The 11,541-nt window shown below is 41.9% G+C and overlaps 1 long non-coding RNA gene across 1 annotated transcript in view; it reads right to left on the minus strand.

Annotated features, from left to right (window-relative positions):
• LOC125689274 (uncharacterized) overlaps positions 1–6,930 on the minus strand; it is a 44,973-nt gene extending 38,043 nt beyond the window's left edge. The window contains exon 1 of the long non-coding RNA XR_007375159.1: positions 6,827–6,930. This is a non-coding gene — a long non-coding RNA (uncharacterized LOC125689274). The remainder of the gene's footprint in view (positions 1–6,826) is intronic.
• Positions 6,931–11,541: the final 4,611 nt, after the last annotated feature.

Below are 11,541 nucleotides of genomic sequence, written 5' to 3' on the forward strand. Positions count from 1 at the left end.
CTTCATTAAATACCATGCATTGTTTAATGAACAGTTTGCCAACTTTTTTTTTTTTTTCCCTTTTTCTTTTAAGTCTAGAGTCAGCAAAGTAACCACTTTCTAGACAACACAGATAGTGCAACTTCAGCAAATGTACTAATGCTGATAGTGTCAAAGAAGAAACACATCTCTGACGAGGACTGAGCAGAGGCTGCAGAGCAGATAAGGAAATTATTTTTTAAAATGAAGCCAAAGGAAAATGGAATAAAGATAAAAGAGTAATCAAACACTTTATAGTTTTTTTTCTTTTCCAAGTGACAAATCCACCGGATTAATACAATATCAACAGGACTGCCCCACTAAGGAACAAAGTTATCTTCAGACGTCTTTATCAAATGAAACATGCTAAGAATCTGTTTTAATTAAAAGCATTACTTTTATCTTTTACCAAATGCAGTCTTCAATTTGGCACAGCTTTAATAACAAATGGCAGGTATTTAAACAAGTGGGATTTTAGCTATGGAAGAAGGACAATATCTATCCATTTGTTTTGTTTAGAGTCGATTCACACCTTGACTGATGTCTATGGGTCTTGCACGATGTAGCGAGGGAAGCACATGTTTTGTTTTGTGTTGTTTGTTCTCTCCTACACAATTATGACCTGGGATCATGTTGTACAGCAGAAACCTGCTTGCACAAAGCCACTCTCTCCGCTATCTAGTAGGTAGAACAAGGCTGAATGCAATCCAGCAGAGATGAACAGCTGCAGAAGTGCCCCTTCTCATATGACACAAATCACATGTGCAGTGCTAATGAATTCTTTTTAATTGTTCCATCTTTTTCTTCTCCACCTTCCTCCTCCTCACTGTTAAGTATGTCCTGCCAGGCACAACTGGGCAGTCCTGTGTCTTGATTCACCATCTTTGTGCTGTGTAAGCAAAACTGTCCTGAGCTCATCTACTGCAGAAAGATGCAGGGTTTATTTCCCATGTTACTAGTGACAGGACAAGAGTAAAAGGCCTTAAGTTGTGCCAGAGGAAGTGCATGTGGGTTATCAGGAAAAATTTCTTCTCAGAAAGAGCCGTACTGAGGTATAGAAACAGGATGCCCAGAGAACTGGTGATGTCACCATCCCTGGAAGAAAAGGGTGGATGAGTCACTGAGGGACATGATGTAGAATAGTCACAGGCATGGGTTCATGGTTGGACTGGGTGATCTTAATGGTTTTTCCAACTTTAATGATTCAATGATTCTATGATTGAGCTGTACCATTCAAAACATACACTTCAATTTTAAGTAGCTATCTCGTTACTTCACAGAATCACAGAATCACAGAATTGTAGGGGTTGGAAGGGACCTCCAGAGATCATCAAGTCCAACCCCCCTGCCAAAGCAGGTTCCCTACACCAGGTCGCACAGGTCGGCATCCAGGCAGGTCTTGAACATCTCCAGAGAAGGAGACTCCACCACCTCCCTGGGCAGCCTGTTCCAGTGCTCCGTCACCTCACTGTAAAGAAGTTCTTGCGCACATTTGTGCAGAACTTCCTATGCTGCAGTTTCCGGCCGTTTCCCCTACTACTTCAGTAGTTAGACTTCAAGTACTCTTTTGGAGAAAAGCGTGGGAATCAGTTTGCTAGATGTGACCAGAAGGAGAATTAGTCTGGCTTTAGATTGTGCAATACTACAGCTTCTGGTGTTGTTGTTCCCTTTTAAACACATACTGCTCCTCTGACATTCCTGGTCCTTCAAATGTTAACACATGAGAGTAAACTTTTCTGGTTACATGGATGAAAGGGTTGCACAAAATTAAAAACATGCTCTAAGTGTTTGCAAAATCAGGAATGTAATCTATTGTGCCCAAAATAAAAATTCAGTGCACTCAGAGAAAACTTGGCAGACACTTTCTTCATCTTGCCTTTAGATTAATGCTACAGAAAAGTCTGAAGCTGAAAACAGAATCACAGAATCATAGAATCGTTTGAACTGAGAGGGACACTTACAGGTCTTCTAGTCTAACTACCCTGCAATGAACAAGGGCACCTACAGCTCCATCGAGTGCTCAGGGCCCATCCTGCCTGACCTTGGGTGTCTCCAGGACTGGGGTATCCATAACATCTCTGGGGAACCTGTGCCAGTGCTTCACTACAGTTATCATAAAGACCTTCAGATCTGCATTCTGCTTTGTAAAATTCATGTTTAAGACAAAGAAGAAGCAACGGAAAGTGAAATTTTGACTCTGGCACTGCAAAATGAATGTCTATACTTCATGAACAAAACCTTTGGCATCTGTGGGCTTACTGTATAATTGTCACACACTAGATCTTTGTAACTTTCTTATTGCTTGGTTTATTTAAATGTAATTTTTTTGCAAAGTATTAAAAACAGTCATTGGTCTTATAAATGTAAGTTACCTTTCATTCTAAGGGAGTTTTTAAATACCTGGATTTGTTAAGCAATCCATAATATAACAGTTCTATTCTGCAGTTGAAGATCACAGCTTCTCTACCACTAGCTGCTACCTTTGACATGAATATAATCCTGCTATCAGCTGCCTGTTGACTTCAAATATTTGATTTCTCTCCCCCTCTCCTGCTTAAAAAGATTAAAGGCTTAAATGTTCTGCTATACCGTATCATACTATATATTAAGAGGAAAGATTAATTTTGGCTGCCTGCAGCATTCCAAGCCTTACTTAAATAATATTAGCTAAAGACCGACTTGCATAAATGATTAAATTTGCAGATGTAAAGCTTTGACTAACAAAGTCCTTTAAGGCCCCAAACCTGCCATGATCCAGGGAGATGTACTGTTTCTTGGTGGAGTCCTGGCAGGGCTTAGTGGTGCGTTCACACCACTAAGGACCTATTCATACTCACTGCATTTCACAGAGGAAGAGGTCTATACAACTTACGCAACTCTCCCAACCATGTTGCTGAAAAATCTCATGCACAGCACTCAGTTAAAGCCATTTTTTGCTTTTCATTTGCTTGGTTACCCACAAATAGACAGTTGCAAGTAAGCGCTTTCTTTTCTGCTGCATTTTGTTCTCTCGCTGTCAGATGGAGCCTTTGTGAAGGTTTTCAGTGCATGGTGTGGCATCAAGATATGAAAATGCATGGGTGAGATGAGCAGAACTGCCAACATAAGTTTGCTGTTAAACACTCAAAAGTACTGAAAGATGAAAGGTCAAATTAGCCCTAAAATGAGAGGAGCCATTCTCTGTGTGAGGATAATTAGACAATGTAGATGTTACAGGAAGAGTGTTGCAGCCTCATCAGCTGGAAGACTGCAGTACATTTTACAGGGTGTTTTCACAGTTTCTACAAGGAACAGCACTAAACGAAGTGCTTATGCTTCACTTCTGGGGGTAGATTTAATAAATCTCCTTTCTCATGGAATTTGAATGCATGGGCTGCTACAGCAAGCAAAAACTATTACCAGATCTGGGCTCAGAGTCTGGCTGTGTTTCCATCTCAGCTTGTTGCCTGAAGTAATCAGAAAATATCTTTTCCACCCTTTTGAACAACTTCAAGAGCTGTTCTGTTTATTTGGTCACTCTGCTGTTCAGCTAGTGGGTTGTTGTTTTGTGTTGTTTGGTTTGTTGCATTTCTCTTCCTTTTGAAACATTGCACATTGGTCACTGCTGGAGAGGTAGCAGCCTTAGGACAGAGCAGCACTATGTGAGTTTACAGAGGATTCCCTCAGCCATCATGGTTCTCTGCATGACAATAAATGAATTGAAATATGTAGAGCTAGACTGAGTGCTACAATCACTATATTACATTCAGTCTTTTGTTATGTGTATTAACATCTGTATTTGTATTGTAAATTATAACTATCAGGTCACTGAACTATGACATTTTAATGCTATTTTAAAACAGGTAGGGAAATATAAATCATATGAACTTTATAGTATGTGCCTTTTTTGATCCAGAGAAGTCATTATGCTTGTACCTCTTCTTTCCACACTGATTCACTTGTCCCTCATTTCACTTATTAGCTAGATGCTGTATCTTTTTTGCTGAATGTCCAGTCCATGTTCATCTTATGTGTGTACAAATTTCCACCATTAGTTATGGAAGAGATCATGTCAGCAATCACAGCAAGCCCATTAATTACTCTGAAATTGTTTCAGTCTTTCACTACAACTCAATCTAAATCTCTGCTTTGGAGCATAAACACATCCTGATGGAACTTCTCTTAAAACTTATATCTTCCCTACAATGAAACTCTGGGGGCAAGCAGCAGCCAACTGAGTTTTAATGTGGCACTCAAATGTATGTGTTTCACTATGCCTTGTAAACACATAGCACTCCAGCTGATGATCAGCATCAGACCATACATATGGCAAGCATCAAGGAAGTATTAAACCTGCTGCCTTGAAGAGAACAACACCAGCAAACTGTGACTGTATTAGGTGTTGCATACAAATACCTATTTCCATTTTGATATAGGAATTATACAGTGTATTGACTCTCTTCTCAAATGTGGATTTCTTGGCCATTAAATAGCAAACCTTCCGGCCCAAGCCCTGCCACATATGGTGGAGTTACCCTTTAGATAACACCTGCCTCATTCAGTCCATTTGTATACTTTACTGCAGCCACAAAGCTACTATCAACCATTTCTTCAGGCTGCCTGTGAGGTTCCCATGATGACAGGAGATGTGTTGTTCAGATAAGCAGTTCTCAAGAATCTTCTTCATAATTAGCAGACACAACCACACATTCTAGTTTCTCAAAGTGGCAAACCCTACGAGTTAGTGCAAAGCACAGATACGATCATGCTTATGTTATATGTTAGTGTTATACTACATACTGAAAAATTCCACCTAGCCAGATGGTCTTTGACATGTCTGTGTGTAGTACTTCCAGCTTTCCTACAAGTACTGGAACTGACTGTAATGTATTTATTTTTTAATTAGATAGGTGTTTTTTTAAGCACTGGACAAATAGTTCAATGACTTTACTTCCTATGTCAATTTATGATTTTAAAATACCATGGTTGTGTACTTGAAATTGCGCCTTCATCATACATTAATTCTGTCCTTCATCATACATTAATCTGTCCTTCATCATACATTAATTACTTACTTGCTTTTCTGTGTTTTCTTCAAATTCATCACTGGTCCTCTAAATCATGTATTAATTGCCTTAGTAAAAAATTCTTAATTATTATTCTTAATTATAAAAACACAAAAAATCTACAATCACATGATTGTCACCATGCTTGAATAACACTGCTAAGTGAAAAAAATGTTTCTGGAATCTCAAAAGTTCTCTAATATTTCCAATATGTAGGGATATTCTGAAAAGAATTAGGAGTTCAAGGGTATAAAACATCCTGTCTGCTGAATCAGGTAGGGATGTTGCACACGAGAGAAGCTAACCAGAACATACTCAATATTGCTGTTTCTGCAGATGTCATTGCCAGAGGAGAAAAGCACAAAATGGAAAATAAAGCTTATCAGTAACACCTCTTGTGGAAACTTTTGATGTTCTTCCTTCTCCAAAGGCCAAATGTGTATGCTCTGTGGAGCCTCAAAAAAGCATTTCCACACTGCTTGGTGCCATTGATGCTCAATTGGAAAGAGCCAAACAAAGCTTCCTTCCCTTCTACTTCGGGAGAAGCTTCAACCTGAGGGAAGGAGCACCAAAGGCATGAGTTTCTTCTATGCTGAGCTCTTTCTTTACATATGGCAAAGATATAATTTTATCAAACAACAGTCTATTATGATATAGCAAACTCAGAGGATTATTGTAGGCTGAGCTGTTAGGATATGCTGTGCTGATCTATGTCAGTGTCATTCTAACTTGGTGCCAGTTTTGGAGGTGTTTTGAATTCTGATAGTGAGATACAGTATGAGAGACAAAAGCAAAATGAGAACAAAGAGATTTTTAAAGGGATTAAAAGGCAATCAATAGCAAAACAGATATTCTCAGTGATAAAAATGTACTTGGAAAAAAGCCATTTTTACTGTATGTGTACGAAGGAGGACCCGAAAGTGGTTCCACTTCATCTATATGCCTCCCACTGTTTTCATCACTGTTGCTTGTGATAAGCCCTCTCCTCCATTTCTGTCATTTTCTCTCACAAACCTTTGTGATCTTTCCTCCTTTTATGGCTTTATGCTTTTAAATTGCTCTAAGTCTGCTGGTAAAAGAGAATGCCTAAATATATAACAGATACACCCATTCACCTTGGGATGAATGTTTTATCGGTTCAGATGTCATCATACTCCTCACAATCACATGTGCCTTCCTCCAACACATATGGCAAGCAGCTGTATCATACTGGCACAATTCTTACTTACAGTTTATACCTGGGAGATTCAAAGGTTCAAAAGTGAAACACCGGTAAAGCAACACTGCTGACCTCTTCTTACGACAGTGCTACTCTTAATCAATGCAGAGGCAAGGAAGATCAATGAGGAAATAAATTAAGCAAGGAGTAGTATTTCCTTTGTCTTCAAAAGATGCTATTTCCAAGGAGAAAATGTGCTACTTGCCAGATCTGAGTCCAAGAGTGATCAAGAAGTGGCCCAAGTTTCTGATCCTGTCTTCTCCAATTTTCATTAAAGAAAGAGGAGTAAAAATTTGCATCTGGCTTATCTAGAGAGAAGAGTGCTCTAAAAATAATCCCCAGTGTTTAAGTAGCACATTTTCTTCAGGTATCTTGAAGTCCTTTAGAGGAGTGGATTATACATACAAAACATATATTTTCCAAGAAAGTAGCACAAGATACTATTGAGTTAATTCACCTGCCCAGAGATAACTCTTACTTTCTCCTAAGGGACAGAATCAGATTCACAGCCATCCAAGAACCTAAATCCTGTTTCTTCACTCACTCATTCTCCAGCATTTCCCAGCTGTGGCACGATCATGGTACGTGGTGAGGGAGAGGCTGTATAGATAGCTAGGGCACTCCTCTGCCATGCACACTGCAGCTGTGTCTGGATCTGTAGACTGATGTTCTCCCACAAGCCAGGGAGCCGGAGGATAAATACAGAACTGTTGAATGCAGTCTGAACAAACACTTTACATCATGAAGTCAGATGTTTAGGTAAACTTTCTCATTTAAAAGCCGCGGTCAGAGATTGCCAAGACTGCAGAGATTGCAGAGACGGAAACAAAATTCTTCCTATCACAGGTTCTTGGTACAAACTACTGAGTACAGTCAGGAATCCTATCACACAGCAACAGACAGCAGTGTAGAGCCTGGCTGCAGAGAACTTACCTCCCACTCACACGGTCATCAGGGCAGAAACCTTTCAGCACACAGCATACAGCAATCAGCCAATGCTATGTTTAGACTGAGAAGCCTTCTTTCACTCCTGTTTTGAGAGACAGGGAATTCTACTTCACACAAGACCCAGAATTACTTCCTTGACATCATTCCCTCTACCAACATACTCCTTTCTTTCTCCTTCTCCCTAACATCCTGGTTTCTGCCAGCCACAACATAGAACTTTTCCTAGAGTTAAAATGGCAATGTGATAAGTGGGTGTTTTCTTGGCCCATCCATCCATTCTTGCTGGAGCATTATTGACACATTCCCATTGACTGACATTTTAGGGTTTTTTTGGTCTCCTTTTTTAGCTTTAATCATCTGACATGTCCAAATTACTACACCTTTTTCTATTTGCAGCAAAGCCCTCATTTTGTAAATGCAAACTTGGTTTACTTTTTTTCTGAATGAAAAGTTGCATCATGCCTTTCCCCTGTACAGCAAGGACAACAACAAAAGAGCTACCAAAAAGTAATGAGCATCAGTCATAACCAGTTAGAACCACTGCTTTTCAGAATAAGTACTGAAATGGATTCAGCTCCTGTGCTACCATTTCCAATGGGACTGTTCATGGCAGTCAGCAGCAAGCATTATTACACAAAAATAACATGTGCTGTCCCAGCTCACAGTGCCACAGGATATGTTGTACCTGAGCTGCTTGATCCTCTAATCACATTCGTGCTGTTCATCATTTAACATTATTTGTCTTGGTGTAGATTCAGCAATTGCCTGGTGTCAAAAGCTCTTCAGAGATCACTAAATTGACCTTCAGTTATGAGTTTGGTTTGGAAAGTTTCATCCCTGCAAATGAGAATGTTGTGAAGCTACACAGATGATTTCACACGTGTAGCCTCCCACACAGCACCATCTTCCCAATAGGGCGGAGATGAAGAGATCATAGAATCATTTGAGTTGGAAGGGACACTGAAAGGCCATCTAATCCAACTCTTGAACTCAGATTGGCCACTGCAGTAAAAGACAATAAAAAATCCTTTATAAATATATCAGTGGCAAAAGAAGAGCCAAGGATAATTTTCATCCTATACTTGATGCAGCAGGGAATGTGGCCACTAAGGACAAGGAGAAAGCTGAGGTCCTCAATTCCTTCTTTACATCTGCCTTTAGTAGGCAGACCAGTTATCCTCTGGGCATTCTACGCCCTGATCTGGAAGTCTGGGATGCTACTCAGAATATACCTCCAGCGATTCAGGTGGAGACAGTCAGAGAGCTCCTCCTCCATCTGGACATTCACAAGTCCATGGGACTGGACGGGCTGCACCCTTGAGTGCTGAGGGAGCTGGCGGGGGTGATTGCTGAGCCACTCTCAGCCATCTATCAGCGCTCCTGGTTAACTGGTGAGGTCCCAGAGGATTGGAGGCTTGCTGATGTGACTCCCATCTTCAAGAAGGGCCGTAAGGAGGATCCGGGGAACTATAGGCCTGTTAGGTTGACAGCAAATCATCTTGGCATGTGCATGGTGTCAAGAGGGTCAGGCTCAGCCAGCACGGGTTCATGAAAGGCAGGTCATGCCTGACCAAACCTCATCTCCTTCTATGACTGGGTTACCAGACTGGCAGATGAGGGAAGGTTTGTTGACGTCGTCTACCTAGACTTCAGCAAAGCCTTTGACACGGTCTTTCACAGGCTTCTTCTGGGAAAACTGGCTGCCTGTGGTCTGGACAGGTATACCCTTCTTTGGGTAAGGAACTATCTACAGAGCCGTGCCCAGCAGGTCGTGGTGAATGGAGTGAAGTCCAACTGGCAACCCGTTTCAAGAGGTGTCCCCCAGGGGTCGGTACTGGGGCCCATCCTGTTTAATATCTTTATTGATGACCTAGATGTGGGGATTGAGTGCACCCTCAGCAAGTTTTCAGATGGTGGTGTCGATCTGCCTGAGGGTAGGGCGGCTCTTCAGAGGAATCTACATAAGCTGGATCACTGGGCTGAGGTGAATGGGATGAGGTTCAACAAGGCCAAGTGTGGGGTCCTGCACTTTGGCCACAACAACCCCATTCAGCGTTATAGGCTTGGGGACGAGTGGCTGGATGACTGTGAAGAGGAAAGGGACCTGGGGGTGTTGGTTGATGCTCGGCTGAACATGAGCCGACAGTGTGCCCAGGTGGCCAAGAGGGCCAACGGCATCCTGGCCTGCATTAGAAATGGTGTGGCCAGCAGGAGCAGGGAGGTGATCATCCCCCTCTACTCAGCACTGGTGAGGCCGCACCTCAACTGTGTTCAGTTTTGGGCCCCTCACTACAAGAAACACACTGAGGGCCTGGAGCGTGTCCAGAGAAGGGCAATGAAACTGGTGAGGGGTCTGGACCACAAATCCTATGAGGAGCGGCTGAGGGAGCTGGGATTGTTCAGTCTGGAGGAGGCTCAGGGAGACCTCATTGCACTCTACAACCGCCTGAAGGGAGGTTGCAGTGGAGAGGGCGTTTGGCCTCTTCTCCCAGGCAACAAACAGGACCTTGGGAAATGGCCGCAAGTTGTACCAGAGGAGGTTTAGGTTGGACATGAGGAAGAACTTTTTCTGTCAGAGTGGTCAGGCACTGGAATGGCTGCCCAGGGAGGTGGTGGAGTGGCCGTCCCTGGCAGTGTTCAAGAGGCGCCTGGATGAGGAGCTGTGAGATATGGTTTAGTAGCTTTGGTAGCAATGGTAATGAGAAGACGGTTGGACTAGATGACCTTATAGGTCGTTTCCAACCTTGTGATTCTACGATTCTATGATTCCCCTGCAATGAACAGCGCCATCTACACCTCAGTCAGGTACTCAGAGCCCCGTCCAACCTGGCGTCAGGTAGTGGTGGTCAGAGCCCTTCTTAATATCAATCACCAGGACTTCACACCAGCACATGGCAGGAAGCTCCTCGGTGAATGCCAGAAGAGGAAAAGGAATCAAAATCCAAAGCAGTTTTGAAGCAGTAAGATATCCAGCAGAGCCGCTTAAACTGGGCAGTGGCCAGGACATGGAGAATAACAAGATAAATGTGCAGAATATGCTTGCTTTATTGCTAACTCATCTCTGCGTTTCCCTTTCTCCCCCTGCACGTTTATTTCTGTTTGATGGTGATTTCCAGCAGCACTGTAACTTTTCAATGTAGAGGCCAATGGGCCACAGTGTACAAATAAGAGACCAGTGAAGCCTGTTTTTTGAATAGTTCCAGATTTCTGAGTGTATCCTTCCATTGTTCATCTTAATAGCTACATCCTGGGATCACAGAGCAGCTCCGCTATGCCGAAGGGCAGTGTAGCCACCCAGTGGTCATTCTGCGCTATGATGTGCGGAGAGTTCTCCGAGATCTCGAAGGGTTCACTGCTGCTGCTTGCGAAGCCATTCAGAAGTGAATTTCCAGATACGGAAAGATGCAAAATCACTTTATATCTCATTTACTCTATTTTTATCTCCAGATGAGAAGACAGGCTTCAAAATTCCAACGTAAGAAATTCTCCTAGTCAGTGTAGCTGCAAGCAGGAAAATCACTATGCAACAGAAATGTAATACTGTTATGATGTTATTTCAAACTGGCATTATAATAACACCACAAGACCCAGCCGAGATCAGATCCCTAATATGAGGCATAGTACAGTGATTTATACTAAGTGAAAGCTTTGTACTCAAAGATTTTACAATCAGAGAATCATAGAATCGAGCTGGAAGAGACACTTAAAAGCCATTTAGTCCAACTCCCCTGCAGTGATCAGGGATACCTACAGCTCCATCAGGCAGGCAAGAAACAAAAAATCAGGCCTGCCACTAAACCAGTCAGGTAACCAACCTACAGAGAGCTTCTGGGACTTTCAGAGTGACCCCTGGAATTACGTGAATCCATCTCTTTGGTTTTGACCTTGTGCCATCATCGCGTAAATTTATCACTGATTTAAATTCATACTTCCTTTTCCGACTGGCTTTTAAGGAATTCACAGGAGCTTGGAAACCTGCACAAAAATAATCATATTAGCCTTTCAGCTATTGTGAAACAGCTTTTTTTTTTCTTCTTTTTTTTTTTTTTTTTTCTGGTTACAAAAGAAGGAAGGCTGGATTTCAGGATTTTTTCTTAGGTGCAGCAGACAAGCTATATATTGTGGGTTCCTAAAGTATTTGGACTCTGAAATGTCCCCAAAGAATATGACATCAGCTACATATTTCACAGATATGACATAAGTTATTTTTACAAAACGTTTTTAGAGGATTACAAAAGAGATATCATAAAATACCTCAGAATTAGTATTACGTTGGGACATTTGGTCTCAAAGGACCAAGTGACTGACAAA

The sequence above is a fragment of the Lagopus muta genome, chromosome 2 (genome assembly GCF_023343835.1).
Source record: "Lagopus muta isolate bLagMut1 chromosome 2, bLagMut1 primary, whole genome shotgun sequence".
NCBI lineage: Eukaryota > Metazoa > Chordata > Aves > Galliformes > Phasianidae > Lagopus > Lagopus muta.